Source organism: Panicum virgatum, chromosome 4N (genome assembly GCF_016808335.1).
Source record: "Panicum virgatum strain AP13 chromosome 4N, P.virgatum_v5, whole genome shotgun sequence".
Taxonomy (NCBI): domain Eukaryota; kingdom Viridiplantae; phylum Streptophyta; class Magnoliopsida; order Poales; family Poaceae; genus Panicum; species Panicum virgatum.
Window position 1 is genome coordinate 16,360,023 of NC_053148.1, and position 27,151 is coordinate 16,387,173.

Here is a 27,151-nt window from a genome sequence, read left to right on the forward strand (position 1 = left end):
GCAGCTCCAACGTGTATTTTGAGATACCTTAAAAAGGAATATTATATCAGATGGCAACAACTGTTGCTCCTCCCACAATACTTAAAGTTTGCTGCAATATATATGGACCCCACTACATCTCATGCTGGTGAGAGGGGAGGGAGGTGAGAGAGATTTTTTTTTACTTCTTATGTTCAGGCCTTAAGCTTAAAGCTCATCTTAAAGATTTTTTCCTAAGAGCAAGTATTATAGCTGGTTGTAAGCCGGCTAAATGATGAGGTGAAGGAGAGAAGAGAGAGGAGAAGCGGACTATAAGCTTACAATTGGCTTGGGCACAAAAACCAAAAAAATCTATGAGAGAGACAAGTGGATCATGTATTAATTGTGAAGAGCTAACTATTGTACAGGTAGACTGAGAGAAGGCTGCAAGAATTCTTACAGCTGGCTTGTTAGGTCGTATTACTAACCTTGCTCTAAGGTGCACATTCATAATATGTAAAGGTACATCGCTGAACCACCGGATGCCTCTTCGCTTTTTGCCGCTTCCTTTCCTTCACGTGTCTCTTGCTTGCCCAGTAAAGTGCTTTCTGCGTCATGCGTTCGCGACGCGTGTTTCATGTTCATGGGGCCTGCTCTTGTGTTGTGCATATTCTTTGGGCCTTTGTTTCTCGTGGGCCGTCCTTAGCATCGTCGGTGCCTCTTCATTTTTTGGCTTGTTTTTATTCCTGCTGCTCCCTATGCTTCGGGGCTGCGTACTTCCTACGCCACGTCGGTGTTGTGTTGCTGTTCTCGCTGTCGCCTTCCACCTCTATGTCGATTGTCTCGGTTGCATCGTTACCTACATGGGCGGCCCCGTCGGCTCCGCCGCCGATTAGAGCCATCTTTTTCTTTCCTTTCTGGATAAGTTTTTGTTCCTATCCTTTTCATCTTTTCTCTTTGGTGAGTTCTAAGATTTATCGGCGTTTCTCTCGCCGTGCCTTTCTGGCTTCCGTCGGCTCCGTGCTGTTCATTGTTGTTTTGATTTGTTCGTTTCCTTTCCTTTCTGCCGGTGTTGCCGGATATGGACATTATCCTTTACTGTCTTTGATTGTTCCTGCCCTGTGGACCTTTGCGCCGCCGTCCCCCAGCGTCCTTCCTAGCTACCGCAGCTGGGGTTCCTCAAGGATCTCCTCCATCGGAACGAATCAGATTTCGTCAAGTGCGTGTGCGCCTCCGCCGCTGGTGCCCAAGAGGAGGCCTTCCCCGGCAGCGTCGCGACACCGCGGGGCGCCGACGTCCTTGCTGCCCGCGCCCCTGTACTGGTCCTAGCACGGTGGCGCCGCCAGGCCAGGGGGCGCCGAGGTCTGCGGCGCACACGCACATGGGCGGGGCCTGCGGCGGCGGCGGCGCGAGGTCGCGGGGCGCCGAGGTCGTAGGCGCACGCGCGGCTCTCCGAGGCCCGCCGTGCCGGACCCGACGAGTTGCGGTGCCGCTTATATTGCTACGCTGATCTGATATTTTCCTTTTTTTTTTGCTCAGGTTCCGCCCGCCTGTTCTGTGCCGTGGCCTTCGTGGTTCCAGGTCCTTTGGCCCTCCTGTTGGCGCCTACTCTAGGTGAGGTTGGGGTTTTGATTTTACTGCCCTTCAGTGCGTGCCCATATTATGCTGCCGTGGTTCCTTTAGATATTTGGCTTCTCTCATTGCGACTGGTTTTCCTTCCGTCCATAGGCCCTGTATGGAGTTCTATTGTTCCATTTTATATGTATTGTATGCATGCAGACCTTATCATCTTATCTATACTGAACCATTGCTTGCTGTGTGTTTCTTCTACGTCACTTTGCTTTCTTTCATTTCTCACAGTGTGAAGCATAATTTGCTCTGTTGCATCTGCTCGGTTGTGAAGTATGTGCTTTGCCATTTCATTACTGCTCTGCTCATTTTTTTTCCTGCAATAGTCATGACCTTGGTAAATTATTTGAATGTACCGTGCTCTTGCTGCTACTAGGTTCGTAATTTAGTTTAATAGTGGCCCTTTGTACTCAGCATATTGTCGTTGTGTAGTGACCTTTATTTTGAGGTGCTCTCATTCGTCCTATTCCGCCTTTAAATTGTTGTTGTCGTTGGCCTCCACTTTTGGTTGGGTCCTGACTTGCTAAATTGCTTCAGTGCTATGTGTTTTTTTCCCTATGCATCTATTCCTCTATGTGGTTTGCTTAGCTGTCCTGAAATTTATTTCAATGGCTCCTAAAAGGCCAAAAAAAAACTTTGTCAATTGCGTCCGCATCGTCTTCTACGTCAGGCCATTCTGTGTCGTCTGTTGATCGTGTGCGTCGTAGAGGTCGAGCAGGGTATCATGGCCATTATGGCCATCGTGTGCGCACTGATTTTATCCAAGGCCACCCAGCTGCATTCTTAAGTGCAGGTCTGTGGTTTTCTAAAGGTCATCTTGGTTCACTATGACTCATTTTGTGCTCGGTTGCTCCATGTTTGCCTGTTTGCTCGGTGTGTGCCATTATTGACTTGCTCACTTGTTATTTATTTATATCTTTGCCAACAAGTATGGTTGTCTTATTTCCCTTCCTGCTCTATCGCTCTATCAGGTGCAGCCTCTTCGGCTGTTCCTTCATGGGGCATCATCATCAGTTAGTGCCTTCCCCTCTGTCTACTGTACATTCTCGACCACATAGAATTCCAATCCTTTACTCAGTTGATCTATGGTGATGTTGTAAATATAGGAGACCACTACTGTCCGTTAGTGCCCCATGTTGACTCAAACAAGAATCATGTCAAAAGAATGTGTTATAATAGAGTCAAGGTAGCAGCGAGGCAAGGTTCGTGCCTTTCCTCATTGCTTGCCTGTTTTCATTGTTAGAAAATTCTGAGATCCAAGTTCCTGCAGGAACCAAGGTACACTTGTTGGATTGATCTCCTTCCTAATAGGCCCAACGGCCTATTAGACCCTTAATCCGCGCTCTGATCGGGGGCGCCCAACCCAACACATGGTTGGTGGGCCCCCGTTGCGCTGCGCTATAAAGAGAGGTGGAGGCCGGCGGCACACAGCACGAGGTTCGCCCTGCACCGCCAAACCCACCGAAAAACCCTAGCCCGATCTGAGGGTGCGCAGAAGCAACGGGAAGCCGCCGCCTCTGCGCCACACCAGCCGTCGTCCTCGACTCCACTGGCGTCTCCACCGCCGCCGCCGCCATCGTCCTCGACTCGTCGTTGTTGGCGTCGTCGTCCACGACAACGCCGCCACGACCGTGAAGCTGCTGCGTCACTCGCCGCTGCCCTAGAGCAGATCTTCATCAGCGAACCAGAGATGGCCTCCGGATCGAGCTCCACCGGTGGTATAGAAGGTCTCTCTCTCTCAGTGTACTCTCGTGTACTCTTTGTTCTAGATCTAGGAACATCTTGTACTTGAACAAAGAAAAGAGAAAGAGATCCCTCTTGGTCGTGCACTGTGTTGATCCTAATATTACATTGGTATCAGAGCCTACACTTAGTGTAGATCGAGATGGGAAATGTAGATTTGGTCACGAATCAAAGAATCAAGAGACAGAAAAGGCAAATCGATGCAAATCGAAAAAAAAGAAAATTCGAAACCCTAACCCTAACCCTAAGGAAAAAAGGGTGGCGGGGCCTTAGCTGGGTCCAACCGCCGGCTCCACCGCCGGCCACCGGCCGCGCGGTAGCCCAACAGAGGGCCGGCTCGCCGGCACACAGATCGGAGCCGCCGTTCGTGGATTCGGGACGCCTTCTCCACGCGCGGGCTCGGAAAGGGCACCACCGCTAAGCCGCTCGACGGCGGCGTGCTCCCACACGGGGGAGCACGCGCGCCGGCGAGAGGGCCGGCGGTGGTGCCGCCGCTACCTTCCCCGGCATCCACCCGTGGCTGCCGCCGTTTCGTGGAGACAGAAGACGGGGAGGGAGAGAATGAAACTAGGGTTCGGGGGGCAGTCGGCGCTCGCCGGTTTTGATCCGCCGAGAAGGGCGGAGGGCCGTCGGATTCGATCCGACGGCTCACAGCGCTCGCGAGCGAGCAGGCTGGTTTAGGCCCAGGTGGGTGCCGCGCGCAGGCCGATTTGGCGGCCCAGGCCCACGCTGCGGCCTGGGCGCGGGGGCGCCGCGCGCGTGCTGGCAAGCCGGGCGCCTGCTGGGCTGCCGTGGCGTGCTGCCGCCGGCCCAAAAAGGAAATACGCGCACAGCGCATGAGATTGTGGGCCTCGGGCCGATTTCTCGTCCGGGCCGTTTAAACAGTGACAGATTCAATTGTTTTTTCTATTTTTCAGAAGCTTTTTCATAGTATTTTGAATATAGTTTGATCTATATTCAATTTTGCAACAACGTGTACATTGTTTAGAGATAAAAGTCCATAGTATTGCTTCTGAAAATAGAATTTTTACATGTTTCCGCTGCAAAGTTTAAAGTTTTTGCTCTCTAATTTAATTCGAACCAACGAGACAATTAAATTTCAGAGCATGTTTAAAGTATTTTTGAGGATTATGGTATTGATAATTTTCTGACCAACGTTGTTAATTACAATACTGTAATTTCATAGTTCTTATGCATTTATTTCTATTTCTACCCAACGGTGATATAGATTTAATTGCATAAACAGTTGTATGTTCTATTTTTGACCAACATTGGAATTATTACATGCAATTGTTGTTATTATGTTCTCACTATTTTTTGAAATTTTCAGCGGGGATGAATTCGATGGGATTCATCAATCACATCCCAACTCTAAAATGAGACAACTATGGCGAATGGATCAAGAAGGTTGATCTTGCTTTCGTCTGTGGAGAGGTGGATGAGATGATCACCACTCCAAAGCCCACTGAGCCACCGGCTCCAGTGAGAGGGGAATCTGACACTGATGCTGAGTGGCAGAAAAAGGAAATGGACTATGCTCCTTTAAAGAAGGCTTATGATCTCCAAAAGATAAAGTGGAATAATGCCAACAAGAAATGTGTGGCAGTGATAAAGAACACAATTGATCCTAACATTTTGGGTTCAATTGGAGAGTGTGATTCAGCTGCAGAGTACCTTGAAAAGATAAAGAACCAGTTTACTGGTTCTTCAAAGACTTATGCCACACAGATCATAGAGCAGTTGGTCATAAAGAGGTACTATGGCAATGCCGGTACTATAAGAAATCATATCATGGGGATGTGCGCCTTGAACTCTAAGCTCAAACCAATGAACTTGGATCTCAAGGAAGAGTTTATGGTGCACCTGGTGTTCGCCTCTCTGCCAAAAGAGTTTGCAACGTTCGTTGTAAACTATAACTCATAGCCAGAGAAGTGGAATATGGAAAGGCAATTGGCATGTGTGCGCAAGAGGAAGATAGACTCAAGAAACAGAATGGTGGGTCTATCAATTTTGTGCATAATAGCAAGAAAAGGCCCTTCCATGCTGCTTCTTCCTCTAAAACCAAAGACAAAGCCCCTATGCCACAGAAGTATCAGCAATAGCGCCCTCCAGCTCAAGATGAGTGCTTCCACTGTCATGACAAGGGGCATCGTAAAGCAGATTGTCCCGACTACTTAAAGATGATAATGGCAAAGAATGGTGAGAATGTATTTTCATTTGTTAATGAATCCCTGTATATACAGTTTTCCAAATCTACTTGATGGATTGATTCTGGTGCAACCGTGCATGTTGCAAATTCTTTACAGGGATTCCGTTCGACAAGGACTACGCTAAGAAGTGAAAGACACATTAAAGTCGCGAACGGAGTACAAGCAGATGTGGAAGCTGTTGGTGATGTCTCCCTCGAGCTAGTTAATGGTTTCATGCTTGTATTAAAAGATGTTTTATTTGTCCCTTCGCTTCAAAGAAACTTGATCAGTGTATCACGCTTAGACACAGATGGTTTTGGTTGTCATTTTGCGAATGGCAAATGTGAACTATGGTTTGATAATAATTGTATTGGTGATGCTTTCCTTTATAATGATCTTTATTTACTATCTATGTGTGATAAAGTACATTCTGTATGTGATGTGAATGTGAATGAATCCTTGTCAGAGAAAGAAACAAAGAAAAGAAAGAGAACTCAAGATACTTCATCGAAATTATGGCACTGTAGTTTAGGCCATATTTCGAGGGGGAGAATTGAAAAATTAGTGAAGAGTGAAATTCTTCCTCAGCTAGAGTTTTCTAATCTTGAACAATGCGTTGAATGCATTAAAGGAAAATTTGTAAAGCAAATTAAAAAGGGTGCCAAACGAAGTGCAGGAACATTAGAAATAATCCACACTGATATATGTGGCCCGTTTCCTGTGAAAAGTGTGGATGGCTATGATTCGTTCATAACATTCACAGATGATTACTCTCGCTATGGTTACATTTATCCAATTAAAGAAAGATATGAGGCATTGGATAAATTAAAAATATTCAAAGCTGAGGTTGAAAATCAACTTGACAAGAGAATTAAAATAGTAAGGTCAGACCGTGGAAGGGAGTACTACGGTCAACATACCCCTTATGGACAAGTTCCTGTACCTTTTGCAAGATTTTTACAGGAAAATGGTATAGTTGCCCAATATTCCACACCGGGGGAGCCTCAGCAAAATGGAGTAGCTGAAAGGCGCAACCGTACACTGATGGATATGGTGCGCAGTATGATGAGTTATTCCACACTGCCATTGAGTCTGTGGATGGAGGCGTTAAAAACCGCCATCTATATTCTCAATAGAGTGCCAAGCAAATCGGGGCCCAAAACACTATATGAGCTATGGACAGGAAGAGAATCCTCACTGACTCACCTTCGGGTCTGGGGGAGCCCAGTTGAGGCTAAAGTGTTTAATCCAAGTATTGGAAAACTGGATCCCAAAACTGTAAGCTGCCATTTTATCGGCTATCCTGAAAAGTCGAAAGGTTTTTGTTTCTACTGTCCAGACAGATATACAAAGTTTGTAGAATCGAGACATGCTGTCTTTCTAGAAAATGAAATGATCAGGGGGAGCATGGTAGCTAGAGAAATTGACCTTGAGGAGAAGCGGGTGTATGTGCCTACTCCTATGATTCAAGAGCCATTTTTCTCACTACCTGTTGATGCTGCACCAAAAGTTCTTGAAATAGTGATGCCAGTGCCTTCTTCGGTTGTTGCTGCGCCAACTATTCCAGATATTACGGTGTCAACACCTGTCGCAACTCCACCCATACCAACAGTGAGCGAAGGTTTGGAACCTGTCATCCAGGCACCGCCTGAACCCGCGGTTGGACATGAGGAGGAGGAGCTACAGCCCCCTATGGAAAACGTGCCAGAAGTTGAGGCACAAAATGTGCCACAAGCATGGGCTCTTAGAAGGTCACAAAGAGAAAGAAGGTCGGCCATTTCTAGCGACTATGAAGTTTATAATATAGAAGAGATTTATATGGAGGGTGATCCCACTTCATATGAAGAAGCCATGAGAAGTGTTCACTCATCTAAATGGCTGGAAGCTATGAAGGATGAGATGAAATCAATGAGTTCCAATGGTGTTTGCGACTTAGAGGAAATTCCTAAAGGAGCAAAAACAGTAGGCTGTAAATGGGTCTACAAGATAAAACATGACTCCAAAGGGAATGTAGAAAGGTTCAAAGGACGACTAGTGGCAAAAGGCTTTACGCAAAGGGAAGGGATAGACTATAACGAAACCTTTTCTCCAGTTTCGTGTAAAGATTTCTTCAGGATTATAATGGCATTGGTGGCACATTATGACTTAGAGTTACATCAGATGGATGTAAAGACGGCATTGCTTAACGGGGATCTGTATGAAAATGTTTATATGGCACAACCGAAAGGTTTTGTCGTGAAAGGAAAAGAACATATGGGGTGTCGCTTAAAGAAATCCATTTATGGATTAAAGCAAGCCTCTAGGAAGTGGTATTTAAAGTTTGATGAAACCATAAGGAAATTTGGGTTTAAAGAAAATGAGGAGGACAATTGCATTTATGCAAAGTTCAGAAGTGGAAAATTTATTTTCCTAATCCTGTATGTGGATGACATTCTACTTGCTAGTAGCGATGTTGGTCTGCTATTGGAGACAAAGAAATTCTTGTCCTCAAACTTTGATATGAAAGATCTTGGTGAAGCTTCATTTGTTTTGGGAATTGAAATTCACCGAGATAGAACAAAGGGGGTATTAGGACTATCACAAAAGGCATACTTAGAAAAGGTTCTAAAGAAGTACAGTATGCATATGTGAAAGCCTTCACCTGCTCCAATAGTCAAGGGCGATAGATTTGGGAAATTTCAATGTCCCAGAAACCAGTATGAGATCGATCAAATGAAAGCGGTTCCATATGCTTCAGCTGTCGGAAGCCTACAGTATGCTCAAGTTTGTACACGCCCTGACTTAGCATTTGTTACTGGGATACTTGGCAGATATCAAAGTAAACCAGGACAGGCACACTGGATCATGGTAAAGAAAGCTTTACGTTATGTGCAAGGCACAAAAGGCCTCATGCTAACATACAGAAAATCCGATTCCCTAGAGATAGAAGGGTACTCAGATGCGGATTTTGCGGGGGACATCGATGACCGAAAGTCCACGTCCGGTTATGTGTTCACACTCGTAGAGGGAGCTATATTGTGGAAAAGCTCCAAACAAAGCGTCATTGCATCATCGACGATGTACGCTGAATTTGTGGCATGTTATGAGGCCTCGGGGCAGGTTGAATGGTTAAAGAAATTTGTACCCGGTTTAAGAGTGGTAGACAGCAAAGACCACTCAGAATGTACTGCGACAATGAACCAGCAATGTTTTATGCTCACAACAATAAGTCAAGTGGTGCTGCCAAACACATTGACATAAAGTTTTATGTTGTGAAGGAGAAAATCCAGAATCACTCTATTACACTCGAGCATATAAGCACAAAGAAAATGCTTGCGGATCTGCTCAGTAAAGGCTTACCACCCAATGTGTTCATGGAACACATAGCCGGCATGGGTTTAAGGGAAAGCCTGTGATTTTTGGAGAATAAAAGGGCCCAAAAGATAAAGAATTTGTTTCAAAACAGTGATGTGTGTGGTAGCTGTTGAGTCTATCGGTCTTGGACCGTGACGATAAAGTATGCTCTATTCATTAATTTGTGATGGAACAACTAAAGGAAAAATTTTCAAATTAAAGTATAAAGTAAAAGTAAAAGGTGAGATCAAGGGGGAGAATGTTGGATTGATCTCCTTCCTAATAGGCCCAACGGCCTATTAGGCCCTTAATCCGCACCCTGATCGGGGGCGCCCAACCCAACACATGGTTGGTGGGCCCCCGCTGCGCTGCGCTATAAAGAGAGGTGGAGGCCGGCGGCACACAGCACGAGGTTCGCACTGCACCGCCAAACCCACCGAAAAACCCTAGCCCGATCTGAGGGTGCGCAAAAGCAATGGGAGGCCACCGCCTCTGCGCTACACCAGCCGTCGTCCTCGATTCCACTGGCGTCTCCACTTCCTCCGCCGCCATCGTCCTCAACTCGTCGTTGTTGGCGCCGTCGTCCACGACAACGCTACCGCGACCGTGAAGCTGCTGCGTCACTCGCCACTGCCCTAGAGCAGATCTTCATCAGCGAACCAGAGATGGCCTCCGGATCGAGCTCCACCGGTGGTACAGAAGGTCTCTCTCTCTCAGTGTACTCTCGTGTACTCTTTGTTCTAGATCTAGGAACATCTTGTACTTGAACAAAGAAAAGAGAAAGAGATCCCTCTTGGTCGTGCACTGTGTTGATCCTAATATTACAACACTTCCATACCACTAAAAGTTTTTGGCGTTCACATTCATACCTCCGGTATATTTATGCATTTCCTATGTCCATGTAACTTTAGGCTCCTCAATCATCTGAAAGCAACCTCCCGTCAACTCCGGTGTCACTTGCGGACCTAGAAAAAACCCAGGTATGTCTCATAACTCCATGTCTAACATAGACAGTCACTCACCTTTTGATTAGGTAGAAAGACAATTTTATACTAACCGTTCCCCATTCAGGTTCCTGACCCAAAGACCAAAAAGACCAAGGGTTCAAATGATGACCAATCTGATAGCACCAGAAAAAATGATCCAGGGTATGTTAAGTACATGACATCTGCACTATTTTATCTAAATAGGACCCAGATTATAATCCAAATCAATACATGATATTTCATACCGCAATCTATACTTGACAATGCATTTCAGATGAAAATTTCAGCAACTTTCATATACAATAATGTGCAGCACACTCTGCCTTCCTATTTGTTGCAGTGATATCCATACATCAGCCCAGAAGAGGACCAGGAGACAGCTACACCTCACTGATCCAGATGACCAGGATTAGGTGATTTGCCCACACTGACAAATCCTTTAATTTGTGCGTTTGTTGTAACATGATTGCAAAGTTAAACCCATTATTCCAGTGCAGGGTAGACATGGACTTGATAAGCACCTTCTATTTTGCCGACGAACCTGATGCAACTACACCAATGCATGCTGCTGCCTACCAATCTACACTACTACAAAACAGGTCTTTGTTCCAGGCCATTTGTCCCGGCAGCCTTTGGGCCCGGGACAATAGGTGGCTTTTGTCCCGGGTCCAACGGCTAGCCGGGCCAGCGGGGGGGGGGGGACAGGGGCATTTTGTCCCGGTTGGAGACACCAACCGGGACAAAAGGCCTTGGGCCCCTTATCCCCTTCCCTCTCCCCCCACCCGAGCCATTCAGCTCACTTTGTTTTCTTGCTGTTCTTGGCTCGGGATAGAGGAGTTCTTGCTCATTTCTTCACCACATTTGTGAAGATCTTTGATTCCCCGTCCATCCATCAGTGCTAAAGGTTTGGGGCTTGTTTTTCTCTTCTTCCTTGGCTTGTATAGCCCATTTCATGCTTTAGAAATAGAGAAAATGTGTAGCTAGCTCATTTCTTGGACATTTAGCTAGCTAGATTGCATATGTAGGTGTGATTTTCTTTTAGATTTAGATGAGTATGTGGATAGTAGAAATTTTTAGAATGAGTGTAGACACTTCATGTGATGTACTTGTATATATGACCATATTGTGGATAGTTGATTTTTTTATTCATGATTTCATTGTGTATAGCTCGTCTTTTTTATATGATTTCATTGTTATTTGCAAGAGTTATTAATCTGATCATTGTAATTGTAATAGTAAATAATTTTTGCATTGTAATGGTAAGAATTTATAATTTTGTGGAAAATAAAGGTATTTTTCAGTAAAATATGGCTTCAGCAGCTGGAGGGAGTAGCGCCGATGGGGGTGATCGTTGTCCTTCTGTAGAGAAGGGCACAACTCGAGTAGGTCGTCGGTCCAAAAAACCTAGTGCTTTTCATAGGGCAGCGCTCCGTTATTTGGAAAAAGAATATAGAGAATGCATGGCAAGGGGCGAGGAACCTCCATTTGATCTTGAGGATTTATTGCGGCATTACGGTTCGTCACCACCAAACTCGGAGGTTTCAGCTCCGCCATCTTCTTCTGCGCCAGCAAGAAATCCGTTGGAGCATTCTGCGTTCCAACGCAAGGACGGTTGAAAACCTATGTGTTGTTGACCGAATTTTTAAGTTTCATATATAGTACTCCTTTGTTAAGTTCTGTAATGGATTAAGTACTCCTTTTTAATTAATCAAGATGTATGATGGATATTGCATATCTTTTAATTATTCATGTTATGTTACATTTAGTTTAATTTAGGTTTGATATATTTTATTTATTCGATACGTGTAAAGAATTCAAATCGATTTTTTTAAAATGCAGATGGACCGGCAATGGATGTACAATGCTGACCGACGTTCGAAAGAATTCATTGATGGCCTGCATTATTTTTTTATCTATGGCTGAGGCAAACAAGCAGAATGGTTTTATGTGCTACCCGTGTGTTCATTGCAACAATAACAAGGATTACTCATCTTCAAGAATCCTACACAGCCACATTTTCGCAAATGGTTTCATGGAGAAGTATGTTTGTTGGACGAAGCACGGAGAACAGGGGGTTACCATGGAAGACAATGAAGAAGAAGATTTTGACGACCACTTTCCCGGGAATGCTGGAATCGGTGCATTCGAGGACAATATTCCCATGGAAGAGCCCGAAGTAGATGTAGCAGAAAATGATCCCAGCGACGATCTGGGGCAGGCATTGCACAATGTGCAGGCAGACTGTGAGAGTGAAACGGAGAGGTTGAAGTTCCAGAAGTTGTTAGAGGACCACCATAAGTTGTTGTACCCATATTGTCAAAATGGATTGAAGAAACTTGACACCACCTTGGAGTTGCTGCAATGGAAGGCGACAAATGGTGTATCCGACAAGGGATTTGGTGAATTACTCAAACTTGTTAAAAAAATGCTTCCTAAGGACAACGAATTGCCTGCCACAACGTATGAAGCCAAAAAACTTGTTTGCCCTTTAGGACTGGAAGTTCAAAAGATACATGCATGCCCCAACGACTGCATCCTCTACCGAGGCGAGTACGAGAATTTGGATGCATGTCCCGTATGCAGTGCATTGCGTTACAAGATTAGAAAAGATGATCCTGGAGATGTCGAGGGGGAGCCTCCCCGGAAGAGAGTTCCTGCAAAGGTCATGTGGTATTCGCCTATAATACCACGTTTGAAGCGTCTGTTTAGAAATAAAGATAATGCTAAGTTGATGCGATGGCACAAAGAGGAACGCAAGAAAGACTCGATGTTGAGACACCCCGCTGATGGGCCGCAGTGGAGAAAAATAGATAGAACGTACCCTGAATTTGATTTGGATGCGAGAAACATAAGGTTCGGTTTGAGTACGGATGGCATGAATCCTTTTGGTGAGATGAGCAGTGGTCATAGCACTTGGCCTGTGACTCTTTGTCTGTACAATCTTCCACCATGGCTTTGCATGAAACGAAAGTTCATCATGATGCCAGTGCTTATCCAGGGTCCAAAGCAGCCCGGAAATGACATTGATGTGTACCTAAGACCATTGGTCGAAGAACTCTTATTTCTCTGGGGCGATGAAGGTGTACGGATGTGGAATGAATACAAACAGGAAAACTTCAACCTACGAGCATTGCTGTTCGTAACGATCAATGACTGGCCTGCTCTTAGTAACTTGTCAGGACATTCGAACAAGGGATACAAAGCATGCACACACTGTTTAGATGATACCGATAATATATGGTTGACTCACTGTAAGAAAGTTGTATACATGGGTCATCGTCGGTTTCTTCCCATCAAGCATACGGTACGAAAGAAGGGCAACCATTTCAAAGGCCAAGCGGACCACCGAACAAAACCGATGCACCGTAGTGGTAAAGACGTCTTCAACATGGTAAAAGATCTAGAAGTTATTTTTGGAAAGGGATCTGGTAGCCAACCTGTTCCGAACGAAAACGGAATGGCGCCCATGTGGAAGAAGAAATCTATATTTTGGGAGCTACCATATTGGGAAGTCTTAGATGTTCGTCATGCAATTGATGTGATGCACCTCACGAAGAATTTTTGCGTCAACCTGATAGCATTCTTGGGAGTGTACGGAAAGACAAAAGATACAGTAGAAGCACATCAAGAATTGCAATGTATGGAAGAACGAGATGTCTTACATCCACAACAACGAGATAATGGACGACAATACTTAAGTCCTGCCAGCTATACTCTTAGCAAGGAAGAGAAAGAAACCATGTTTGACTGCTTGAGCAGTATAAAGGTTCCAGCTGGATACTCATCCAATATAAAAGGAATCTTAAATTTGGCAGAGAAGAAATTTACAAATCTCAAGTCCCATGACTGCCATGTGCTTATGACCGAACTTCTTCCGGTTGTGCTGCGGGGGATTCTGCCTGATAATGTCCGGTTAACCATCGTGAAGATATGTGCCTTCCTCAACGCAGTTTCTCAGAAGATAATTGACCCGGAGAATTTGATAAAGCTGCAAAACGATGTGGTGCAATGTCTTGTTGGCTTTGAGCTGATATTTCCACCATCTTTCTTCAACATCATGACACATCTTCTAGTGCACCTTGTGAAAGAGATTGATATCCTCGGACCAGTATTTCTACACAACATGTTCCCATTCGAAAGGTTCATGGGGCTACTCAAGAAATGTGTTCGTAATAGAGCTCGTCCAGAAGGAAGCATCGCCAGTGCCTACGGAACTGATGAGGTCATTGACTTTTGTGTTGACTTTATTGATGACCTTAAACCGATTGGAGTCCCTGAATCGCGATATGAGGGGAGACTAACTGGAAAGGGTACATTAGGAAAGAAATCTTATGTCTGCACAGATGATTTCTCATTCAAGAAAGCACATTATACGGTTCTTCAACAGTCATCCTTGGTTGACCCATATATCGAGGAACACAAGAAAATTCTGCTCTCCAATTTCCCGGAAAAGACTGAGGCATGGATTACACGTGAGCACATGAACACTTTCTGCAGCTGGTTGCGGAAGCATCTAATGCATAACATGGATATAAGTGAACAACTATTCTTATTGGCTAGGGGACCATCTTGGAATATCTTAACATACCAAGGGTACGAGATAAATGGAAACACATTTTATACGATAATCCAAGATAACAAGAGTACCAACCAAAACAGCGGTATTCGTATGGATGCCACGGACAATAATAGAAAAAAAGACACATATTACGGCTACATTGAAGAGATATGGGAGCTGGATTACGGTCCCAATTTCAAGGTGCCTCTATTTCATTGCCAATGGGTTAAGCTATCTGGAGGAGGGGTAACAAAAGATGAGTATGGGATGACAATAGTTGATCTCAACAATCTTGGGTATAGAGACGAGCCATTTGTCCTAGCCCAGGATGTCGCTCAGGTTTTCTACATTAAGGACATGTCCAGCAAGCCAAAGAAGGGGATAAACAAGCAAAAGGATGAGCCTAAGCGACACATAGTTCTATCAGGAAAGAGAAACATCGTTGGAGTGGAGGGCAAGACAGACTTGTCAGAAGAATATAATAATTTTGTTGCCATTCCACCTTTCGAAGTAAATGCTGATCCATGCATCCTGCTAGCCAATGATGATGCTTCATACTTGCGCCGTGATCATAATCAAGGGACATTTGTGAAGAGAAAATCTGTTACCGCTAATCCTTCATGTACTTGAATCATTTTATATTATTGTATAAAAACATAATCGCAATTCGAATACTTTTATTATATATGTACTGTACAATTATACTTTATGTGTTATATATATTATTTTATATATTTTTCACTTAATTACTAGACTCAATTATAATTTTCATTCAATAATGGATTACTCAACTAATTTTATTTATTTCATGAAATTACATTCACATTAACACACTATACTCTCTCACTAACACACACAATCTCACTAACACACACTATCTCTCAAACTCACACACTACTCATTAATATCATGAAATTGCTTAATTTTATCTAAAATTCACTTTTTAAACGTTAATATCGTGATAGAATCGACTTTCTGTCGAAAAGCAACAGTTTGAAAAAAAATTCACCTAATATATTTTTGCATGGTCAAAATAACAAATATGATTTCAAAAAAGTTAGATATTTCATTGACCCAATCACTTGAATGAAAATTTATTATTTTTGTTGCGTGTATCAAGTTTATATAGAGATAAGAAATTTTGTTCAATAATTTTTGGAATCATAATTTTATTAACTGAATTAACAAATGAAAGCCAATTTTAAAAGAGAAGTAAAAAGAAACAAAAACAAACATAAGATTAGGCGGGAACGAGGGAAAACGGGCCCCTTTTGTCCCGGGTGGTAGATCCACCCGGGACTAAAGGTGGGCCGTGGGCTGGGAATTTTCCCGGCCCTCCCAAAAACACCTTTTGTCCCGGGTGAAGCCACCACCCGGGACAAAAGGACCTTTTGTCCCGGGTGGTGGCTTCACCCGGGACAAAAGGCCCCCCATATAACTTCCTCCTTCGCCCTTCCCCTAACACTTGGTTTCTCATCTGCGCCTGGTGCCGCCGCCGTCCCCTGCTCCCCCCATCGCGCGAGCCGAGCACCGCCGCCGCCCAGAGCCCCGACCTCACGCCGCCGCCCAGAGCCCCGACCAACCCACCGGATAGCCGCCGGAACACCGCCGCCGCCGTAACGCCCTCGCCGGCGCCGCCATCCCCTACTCGCCGTCGATCCGCCGCTACAGGCCATCCCAGCCCACGCCGCGACTACCCAAAGGTAGAGCTCGATCTCCTGAGTCCCCTCGACACCTTCTCCATTCTATTGAACCCCAGAACCTCTCGCTACGTTGGGAAGCTCCTGCCTCTGTAGTTCCCCCCAATGTTCTTTTTAGTTTTCAGAGTGTGTCGAGTGTTTACTTATTTATTGGGAAGCTTAGGAAGCTACTGCTTAATCACTATGAAATGGCAACTGCTTTGTTACTGCAAGATACCTTGGTTCGTGCCTGCCGCCCTGCAAATCCAAAATTACATATATAAGACATGGCTATACTGATGTTTTCGTCTGGGTTAAGCACTGACCTCCTCCAGGACTGCTGTTAGTGATCCCCATATTTGGTGAAAACATGCATGTTCGCTACTGCCTTAGCCCAGTGAAGGTTCAACGATATCCATGGCTCAAGGTTCTGCAACCTGAAGTGCAAAGTTTGTGGAGCCAGCCGGAGGGACCGGCAGCAAGTCAATCGGCGAGCACAAAGAAGGCCCAAGATGGATGCTATATATCTTTGCGATCGTTAGATGACCTTTTCTACCATTGACACTGCGGGGCCTGGATGAAGACATCTGCTCCTTCTATATGCAATATTGATGGATTTTACTATATAAGCGGTGCTGCCTTATCATTTCCACAGTTAGCATTGCAACTGGCAGCTCTGAGATCGACATCGTCAACCAATTATGGCTCATTTTCAGTAGCTAGGAAGCTACACTCATGTAACTTTGGGACATGCTCATAATTTGAAATCATAATTTAGAGTTCATGTTATTTAGAGTGAAATCATAATTAGTTGTTAAGAGTGAAATCATAATTTGTTGTGTAAATAAAGGTATATTTACAAATTTTTAAATGTATGAATGTATGTATGTATGTATGTGTAAAGTGAGTTTAAATTTCTTTTAAATATTTCATGTATATTTCTTGAATTACTTAGTGAAAAAACCGTCTAGAATATTTCATATATAGATGATTTCAAGTTTATTTCTTGAATTACTTAGAGAATATTACTCGACCTCGTCCATCGATCGGTACTTAGTGAAAAAACCATCTAGAATATTTCACAGTCGATACTTAGTGAAATTATAGATAGAATATTTCGTGTATATTTTTTGAATTACTTAGAGAATATTTCTCGACCTCATCCATCGATCGGTACTTAGTGAAAAAACCGTCTAGAATATTTCATATATAGAATATTTCAAGTTTATTTCTTGAATTACTTAGAGAATATTACTCGACCTCGTCCATCGATCGGTACTTAGTTAAATGCTCGCAAATATGTGGATTATTTAGAGAATTTTTTAAGGGTTTTATTTGTATTCATATTTTAGTTACGATGGACCCACGACACACAGACGCGGAAGACGAACAGTTCCTGTTGAACAGACGCGGAAGACGAACAAGCTGATGATGGCAGCAATACCGACATATATTTGAATATGTCCGGTGATGGAATTGAGGCACCATCTATTCAGGATGACGCTGCTGCTGAACAAAGTGCTAATGTACATATCACAACTATACTTATTTGTAGTGACAATCATATTTTCATCTGAATCTATATGAATACTATGAATGTTTTTTTATAGCCGTCTGGATCATCGTCGCAGCAGAAAAAGACGAAGCGAGGCCCAACAAAAAAACTGGAAGGGCGGTTCATTATAACGGAAGTTGGTCCAGATGGCGAACCGATCGCTCCAGAAGCTGCCGCCAAAAAATTCATAAGACAATCCGGATGTATTGTCAGGGACCACATCCCGATCAGCTTCAGGCTCTGGAAAGCTTCCAATCCAAGCGAGGAACGGGATGCGGTACCCGAAAGAGAAAAAGAATGGTGCTGGCGGGAGCTTAAGAAAAACTTCACGGTTCCAGCTGAATCCGAAGAGATATGCAAGCGCTAGACCCTGAGTAAGATGGTTGAAAAGCTGCGATCATTCAAGAAAATTTTGACGAAGAAATATATCAAGACCGGGACCACACCCATATTTACCGGCAAGCTCGAAAAGCTCAGGGGTCACTGGGATGCATTTGTGGAATACAAGTCTTCAGAGCTTGGGCTTGAGAAGGTGTAGAAGGCCAAAGACAACGCCTCGAAGAAAGTGTACCATCACACTCTAGGCCAAGGAGGCTACAAGCTTGCAGTACCCAAATAGGAGAAGATGGAGCAGGATCTGCTTGACAGAGGCATCCAACCTACGACCATGAACTGGCCTGAAAGGTCAAGGACCTGATTTTATGGTCATGGGGGAAGCTTGAACCCATTGACTGGTGACTGCATCTATGGGCCAAACATCCAGCAAGCAGCCCAGAGACTAAAGGAGGCCATACAAGCAGCGGCCGAGGGAACATTCAAGCCGGATAGAGAGAGGGACGAGCTGACTTACACCCTTGGGAATCCAGAGCATCCGGGCCGCACAAGAGGCAAAGGCGTGGTTCCGTGGAAGTATGGGTTCAGGGATTACATTGAATCATATAGAAGCCGGCAAAGAAGAAAGAATGATGAGCGGGAGCACATGCGAAGGCTAGAGGAACGGCTCATGTCACACGATCAAAGACTGGAGGAAGAGGTTCAATGCCAAGTGGCCATAGCAATGAGCCAGCAACAGCAAGCCCAAATGGTGCCTCCAGAGCCTAATGTCACAGCCAATCACCTGTCTCAGCAGAAAAGCAGCTGCGCTTCCACAAACGTCGCCGTCGCCAAGCCAATGGGGATCCAGGCCGCAGTTGAAGCGTCGGCCCCGCAGCGATTTCCAGTGGATGAGATCACCCAGCGGACACCTTGTGACCTGCAGACTGCCGTTAAGAACTTAATGTTCACTGTTGCGTACGGTACCGCCATGCCAACCCAACCAGGCGACGTGTACCACAGGCAGCAAATTCTGCCTAGATACACAAGAGTTGGCGTGGAGCAGGTGTGCCAGGGTTGGGAGACGCTCGAGCTTGATATTCCTGGAGGCGATGGGGAGAGGACACTAGCAGAAGCCATTCATGGCTACATCCTATGGCATAAGCGCTACATTGTCCTAAAGTCGGATGATCAAGCACCAAGACCGGCATCTCAACATGCGTCTCCAAGACCGGCATCTCCGCAAAACTCCCCAAGGGCAGCACTGTCTCGACAAGGATCACCGGCACATTCTCCATCACCATCATCTCATGCGCCGATGAACACTCAAGCGTCACCGTCGCCTCCATGGTCACCCCCTCCGCCGCCGGCAAAGAAGCAGAAACGGCCGCCGGCAAAGAAGGTAGCTGCACCGGCTAAGGAGCCTCCAAAGAAGAAGGAAAAGGAGAAGAAAACCAAGGAGGCTCCTATTAAACCCTGGGACATGAGCCTCGAAGAATGCGATCGGATAACTCAAGAAAGAGTTAAAGAGCACTTCAAGCCGAAGCCGAAACCGGAGCCCGAGAAAGTGATAAATCCGATAGATTTGAAATTTTTTAAGGGAATGTGCGAAACAAATAAGAGAAAATTCATTCCGAGAGACCCCCCTTCAGACTACGAACGCACAATTATCAAAACTACTGAGAAAAAGAAGAGACAATCAAAGTCGTCGTCGTCCGACGTTCCACAGCTCGGAGCCCAAAAGAAACAATCAATAGAGCCGCCGCCGCCATCGTCCTCGACTCGTCGTTGTTGGCGTCGTCGTCCACGACAACGCCGCCGCGACCGTGAAGCTGCTGCGTCACTCGCCGCTGCCCTAGAGCAGATCTTCATCAGCGAACTAGAGATGGCCTCCGGATCGAGCTCCACCGGTGGTATAGAAGGTCTCTTTCTCTCAGTGTACTCTCGTGTACTCTATGTTCTAGATCTAGGAACATCTTGTACTTGAACAAAGAAAAGAGAAAGAGATCCCTCTTGGTCGTGCACTGTGTTGATCCTAATATTACATTGGTATCAGAGCCTACACTTAGTGTAGATCGAGATGGGAAATGTAGATTCGGTCACGAATCAAAGAATCAAGAGACAGAAAAGGCAAATCGATGCAATTCGAAAAAAAGAAAATTCGAAACCCTAACCCTAACCCTAAGGAAAAAGGGTGGCGGGGCCTTAGCTGGGTCCAACCGCCGGCTCCACCGCCGGCCACCGGCCGCGCGGTAGCCCAACAGAGGGCCGGCTCGCCGGCACACAGATCGGAGCCGCCGTTCGTGGATTCGGGACGCCTTCTCCACGCGCGGGCTCGGAAAGGGCACCACCGCTAAGCCGCTCGACGGCGGCGTGCTCCCACACGGGGGAGCACGCGCGCCGGCGAGAGGGCCGGCGGCGGTGCCGCCGCTACCTTCCCCGGCGTCCACCCGTGGCTGCCGCCGTTTCGTGGAGATAGAAGACGGGGAGGGACAGAATGAAACTAGGGTTCGGGGGCAGTCGGCGCTCGCCGGTTTTGATCCGCCGAGAAGGGCGGAGGGCCGTCGGATTCGATCCGACGGCTTACAGCGCTCGCGAGCGAGCAGGCCGGTTTAGGCCCAGGTGGGTGCCGTGCGCAGGCCGATTTGGCGGCCCAGGCCCACGCTGCGGCCTGGGCGCGGGGGCGCCGCGCGCGTGCTGGCAGGCCGGGCGCCTGCTGGGCTGCCGTGGCGTGCTGCCGCCGGCCCAAAAAGGAAATGCACGCACAACGCATGAGATTGTCGGCCTCGGGCCGATTTCTCGTCCGGGCCGTTTAAACAGTGACAGATTCAATTGTTTTTTCTATTTTTCAGAAGCTTTTTCATAGTATTTTGAATATAGTTTGATCTATATTCAATTTTGCAACAACGTGTACATTGTTTAGAGATAAAAGTCCATAGTATTGCTTCTGAAAATAGAATTTTTACATGTTTCCGCTGCAAAGTTTAAAGTTTTTGCTCTCTAATTTAATTCGAACCAACGAGACAATTAAATTTCAGTGCATGTTTAAAGTATTTTTGAGGATTATGGTATTGATAATTTTCTGACCAATGTTGTTAATTACAATACTGTAATTTCATAGTTCTTATGCATTTATTTCTATTTCTGCCCAACGGTGATATAGATTTAATTGCATAAACAATTGTATGTTCTATTTTTGACCAACATTGGAATTATTACATGCAATTGTTGTTATTATGTTCTCACTATTTTTTGAAATTTTCAGCGGGGATGAATTCGATGGGATTCATCAATCACATCCCAACTCTAAAATGAGACAACTATGGCGAATAGATCAAGAAGGTTGATCTTGCTTTCGTCTGTGGAGAGGTGGATGAGATGATCACCACTCCAAAGCCCACTGAGCCACCGGCTCCAGTGAGAGGGGAATCTGACACTGATGCTGAGTGGCAGAAAAAAGAAATGGACTATGCTCCTTTAAAGAAGGCTTATGATCTCCAAAAGATAAAGTGGAATAATGCCAACAAGAAATGTGTGGCAGTGATAAAGAACACAATTGATCCTAACATTTTGGGTTCAATTGGAGAGTGTGATTCAGCTGCAGAGTACCTTGAAAAGATAAAGAACCAGTTTACTGGTTCTTCAAAGACTTATGCCACATAGATCATAGAGCAGTTGGTCATAAAGAGGTACTATGGCAATGCCGGTACTATAAGAAATCATATCATGGGGATGTGCGCCTTGAACTCTAAGCTCAAACCAATGAACTTGGATCTCAAGGAAGAGTTTATGGTGCACCTGGTGTTCGCCTCTCTGCCAAAAGAGTTTGCAACGTTCGTTGTAAACTATAACTCACAGCCAGAGAAGTGGAATATGGAAAAGGCAATTGGCATGTGTGCGCAAGAGGAAGATAGACTCAAGAAACAGAATGGTGGGTCTATCAATTTTGTGCATAATAGCAAGAAAAGGCCCTTCCATGCTGCTTCTTCCTCTAAAACCAAAGACAAAGCCCCTATGCCACAGAAGTATCAGCAACAGCGCCCTCCAGCTCAAGATGAGTGCTTCCACTGTCATGACAAGGGGCATCGTAAAGCAGATTGTCCCGACTACTTAAAGATGATAATGGCAAAGAGTGGTGAGAATGTATTTTCATTTGTTAATGAATCCCTGTATATACAGTTTTCCAAATCTACTTGGTGGATTGATTCTGGTGCAACCGTGCATGTTGCAAATTCTTTACAGGGATTCCGTTCGACAAGGACTACGCTAAGAAGCGAAAGACACATTAAAGTCGCGAACGGAGTACAAGCAGATGTGGAAGCTGTTGGTGATGTATCCCTCGAGCTAGTTAATGGTTTCATGCTTGTATTAAAAGATGTTTTATTTGTCCCTTCGCTTCAAAGAAACTTGATCAGTGTATCACGCTTAGACACAGATGATTTTGGTTGTCATTTTGCGAATGGCAAATGTGAACTATGGTTTGATAATAATTGTATTGTGATGCTTTCCTTTACAATGATCTTTATTTACTATCTATGCGTGATAAAGTACATTCTGTATGTGATGTGAATGTGAATGAATCCTTGTCAGAGAAAGAAACAAAGAAAAGAAAGAGAACTCAAGATACTTCATCGAAATTATGGCACTGTAGTTTAGGCCATATTTCGAGGGGGAGAATTGAAAGATTAGTGAAGAGTGAAATTCTTCCTCAGCTAGAGTTTTCTAATCTTGAACAACGCGTTGAATGCATTAAAGGAAAATTTGTAAAGCAAATTAAAAAGGGTGCCAAACGAAGTGCAGGAACATTAGAAATAATCCACACTGATATATGTGGCCCGTTTCCTGTGAAAAGTGTGGATGGCTATGATTTGTTCATAACATTCACAGATGATTACTCTCGCTATGGTTACATTTATCCAATTAAAGAAAGATCTGAGGCATTGGATAAATTTAAAATATTCAAAGCTGAGGTTGAAAATCAACTTGACAAGAGAATTAAAATAGTAAGGTTAGACCGTGGAAGGGAGTACTACGGTCGACATACCCCTTATGGACAAGTTCCTGTACCTTTTGCAAGATTTTTACAGGAAAATGGTATAGTTGCCCAATATTCCACACCGGGGGAGCCTCAGCAAAATAGAGTAGCTGAAAGGCGCAACCGTACACTGATGGATATGGTGCGCAGTATGATGAGTTATTCCACACTGCCATTGAGTCTGTGGATGGAGGCGTTAAAAACCGCCATCTATATTCTCAACAGAGTGCCAAGCAAATCGGTGCCCAAAACACCGTATGAGCTATGGACAGGAAGAGAACCCTCACTGACTCACCTTCGGGTCTGGGGGAGCCCAGCTGAGGCTAAAGTGTTTAATCCAAGTATTGGAAAACTGGATCCCAAAACTGTAAGCTGCCATTTTATCGGCTATCCTGAAAAGTCGAAAGGTTTTTGTTTCTACTGTCCAGACAGATATACAAAGTTCGTAGAATCGAGACATGCTATCTTTCTAGAAAATGAAATGATCAGAGGGAGCATGGTAGCTAGAGAAATTGACCTTGAGGAGAAGCGGGTGTATGTGCCTACTCCTATGATTCAAGAGCCATTTTTCTCACTACCTGTTGATGTTGCACCAAAAGTTCCTGAAATAGTGATGCCAGTGCCTTCTTCGGTTGTTGCTGCGCCAACTATTCCAGATATTACGGTGTCAACACCTGTTGCAACTCCACCCATACCAACAGTGAGCGAAGGTTTGGAACCTGTCATCCAGGAACCGCCTGAACCCGCGGTTGGACATGAGGAGGAGGAGCTACAGCCCCCTATGAAAAACGTGCCAGAAGTTGAGGCACAAAATGTGCCACAAGCATGGGCTCTTAGAAGGTCACAAAGAGAAAGAAGGTCGGCCATTTCTAGCGACTATGAAGTTTATAATATAGAAGAGATTTATATGGAGGGTGATCCCACTTCATATGAAGAAGCCATGAGAAGTGTTCACTCATCTAAATGGCTGGAAGCTATGAAGGATGAGATGAAATCAATGAGTTCCAATGGTGTTTGGGACTTAGAGGAAATTCCTAAAGGAGCAAAAACAGTAGGCTGTAAATGGGTCTACAAGATAAAACATGACTCCAAAGGGAATGTAGAAAGGTTCAAAGGACGACTAGTGGCAAAAGGCTTTACGCAAAGGGAAGGGATAGACTATAATGAAACCTTTTCTCCAGTTTCATGTAAAGATTCCTTCAGGATTATAATGGCATTGGTGGCACATTATGACTTAGAGTTACATCAGATGGATGTAAAGACGGCATTGCTTAATGGGGATCTGTATGAAAATGTTTATATGGCACAACCGAAAGGTTTTGTCGTGAAAGGAAAAGAACATATGGGGTGTCGCTTAAAGAAATCCATTTATGGATTAAAGCAAGCCTCTAGGAAGTGGTATTTAAAGTTTGATGAAACCATAAGGAAATTTGGGTTTAAAGAAAATGAGGAGGACAATTGCATTTATGCAAAGTTCAGAAGTGGAAAATTTATTTTCCTAATCCTGTATGTGGATGACATTCTACTTGCTAGTAGCGATGTTGGTCTGCTATTGCAGACAAAGAAATTCTTGTCCTCAAACTTTGATATGAAAGATCTTGGTGAAGCTTCATTTGTTTTGGGAATTGAAATTCACCGAGATAGAACAAAGGGGGTATTAGGACTATCACAAAAGGCATACTTAGAAAAGATTCTAAAGAAGTACAGTATGCATATGTGAAAGCCTTCACCTGCTCCAATAGTCAAGGGCGATAGATTTGGGAAATTTCAATGTCCCAGAAACCAGTATGAGATCGATCATATGCTTCAGCTGTCGGAAGCATACAAATGAAAGCGGTTCCATATGCTTCAGCTGTCGGAAGCCTACAGTATGCTCAAGTTTGTACACGCCCTGACTTAGCATTTGTTACTGGGATACTTGGCAGATATCAAAGTAAACCAGGACAGGCACACTGGATCATGGTAAAGAAAGCTTTACGTTATGTGCAAGGCACAAAAGGCCTCATGCTAACATACAGAAAATCCGATTCCCTAGAGATAGAAGGGTACTCAGATGCGGATTTTGCGGGGGACATCGATGACCGAAAGTCCACGTCCGGTTATGTGTTCACACTCGTAGGGGGAGCTATATTGTGGAAAAGCTCCAAACAAAGCGTCACTGCATCATCGACGATGTACGCTGAATTTGTGGCATGTTATGAGGCCTCGGGGCAGATTGAATGGTTAAAGAAATTTGTACCCGGTTTAAGAGTGGTAGACAGCATTCAAAGACCACTCAGAATGTACTACGACAATGAACCAGCAATGTTTTATGCTCACAACAATAAGTCAAGTGGTGCTGCCAAACACATTGACATAAAGTTTTATGTTGTGAAGGAGAAAATCCAGAATCACTCTATTACACTCAAGCATATAAGCACAAAGAAAATGCTTGCGGATCCGCTCAGTAAAGGCTTATCACCCAATGTGTTCATGGAACACATAGCCGGCATGGGTTTAAGGGAAAGCCTGTGATTTCTGGAGAATAAAAGGGCCCAAAAGATAAAGAATTTGTTTCAAAACAGTGATGTGTGTGGTAGCTGTTGAGTCTATCGGTCTTGGACCGTGACGATAAAGTATGCTCTATTCATTAATCTGTGATGGAACAACTAAAGGAAAAATTTTCAAATTAAAGTATAAAGTTAAAGTAAAAGGTGAGATCAAGGGGGAGAATGTTGGATTGATCTCCTTCCTAATAGGCCCAACAGCCTATTAGGCCCTTAATCCGCACCCTGATCGGGGGCGCCCAACCCAACACATGGTTGGTGGGCCCCCGCTGCGCTGCGCTATAAAGAGAGGTGGAGGCCGGCGGCACACAGCACGAGGTTCGCACTGCGCCGCCAAACCCACCGAAAAACCCTAGCCCGATCTGAGGGTGCGCAGAAGCAATGGGAAGCCACCGCCTCTGCGCTACACCAGCCGTCGTCCTCGACTCCACTGGCGTCTCCACCGCCGCCGCCGCCATCGTCCTGGACTCGTCGTTGTTGGCGCCGTCGTCCACGACAACGCCGCCGCGACCGTGAAGCTGCTGCGTCACTCGCTGCTGCCCTAGAGCAGATCTTCATCAGCGAACCAGAGATGGCCTCCGGATCGAGCTCCACCGGTGGTACAGAAGGTCTCTCTCTCTCAGTGTACTCTCGTGTACTCTTTGTTCTAGATCTAGGAACATCTTGTACTTGAACAAAGAAAAGAGAAAGAGATCCCTCTTGGTCGTGCACTGTGTTGATCCTAATATTACAACACTTCCATACCACTAAAAGTTTTTGGCGTTCACATTCATACCTCCAGTATATTTATGCATTTCCTATGTCCATGTAACTTTAGGCTCCTCAATCATCTGAAAGCAACCTCCCGTCAACTCCGGTGTCACTTGCAGACCTAGAAAAAACCCAGGTATGTCTCATAACTCCATGTCTAACATAGACAGTCACTCACCTTTTGATTAGGTAGAAAGACAATTTTATACTAACCGTTCCCCATTCAGGTTCCTGACCCAAAGACCAAAAAGACCAAGGGTTCAAATGATGACCAATCTGATAGCACCAGAAAAAATGATCCAGGGTATGTTAAGTACATGACATCTGCACTATTTTATCTAAATAGGACCCAGATTATAATCCAAATCAATACATGATATTTCATACCGCAATCTTTACTTGACAATGCATTTCAGATGAAAATTTCAGCAACTTTCATATACAATAATGTGCAGCACACTCTGCCTTCCTATTTGTTGCAGTGATATCCATACATCAGCCCAGAAGAGGACCAGGAGACAGCTACACCTCACTGATCCAGATGACCAGGATTAGGTGATTTGCCCACACTGACAAATCCTTTAATTTGTGCGTTTGTTGTAACATGATTGCAAACTTAAACCCATTATTCCAGTGCAGGGTAGACATGGACTTGATAAGCACCTTCTATTTTGCCAACGAACCTGATGCAACTACACCAATGCATGCTGCTGCCTACCAATCTACGAAGGCCTAGCGTACCTCTACCATATGTAAATTAAATAGTACATGAAGGCTTCGTAGCCACAACACTTTATATCTGTATTAGGTAGTTTCCCCTGTGTATTAGGTAGTGAATTATAGTTCCTACCAGTTCTTAACAGTCCAGCAGTGTCCTC

At 44.8% G+C, this 27,151-nt stretch overlaps 1 long non-coding RNA gene across 4 annotated transcripts; it reads left to right on the forward strand.

Annotated features, from left to right (window-relative positions):
* The first annotated feature begins 795 nt into the window (after positions 1-795).
* On the forward strand, positions 796-27,151 carry LOC120670185. Of its 4 annotated transcripts, XR_005673092.1 has the most exons (6): positions 796-1,320; positions 1,498-2,865; positions 26,341-26,409; positions 26,501-26,577; positions 26,756-26,828; positions 26,908-27,151. It is a non-coding gene; the product is annotated as an uncharacterized LOC120670185 (long non-coding RNA). The 4 variants fall into 4 exon arrangements; XR_005673091.1 differs by having other exon boundaries at positions 805-2,865; XR_005673094.1 differs by lacking the exons at positions 796-1,320; positions 26,341-26,409; positions 26,501-26,577; positions 26,756-26,828; positions 26,908-27,151 and adding exons at positions 9,764-9,832; positions 9,924-10,000; positions 10,179-10,251; positions 10,331-10,422 and having other exon boundaries at positions 1,368-2,865.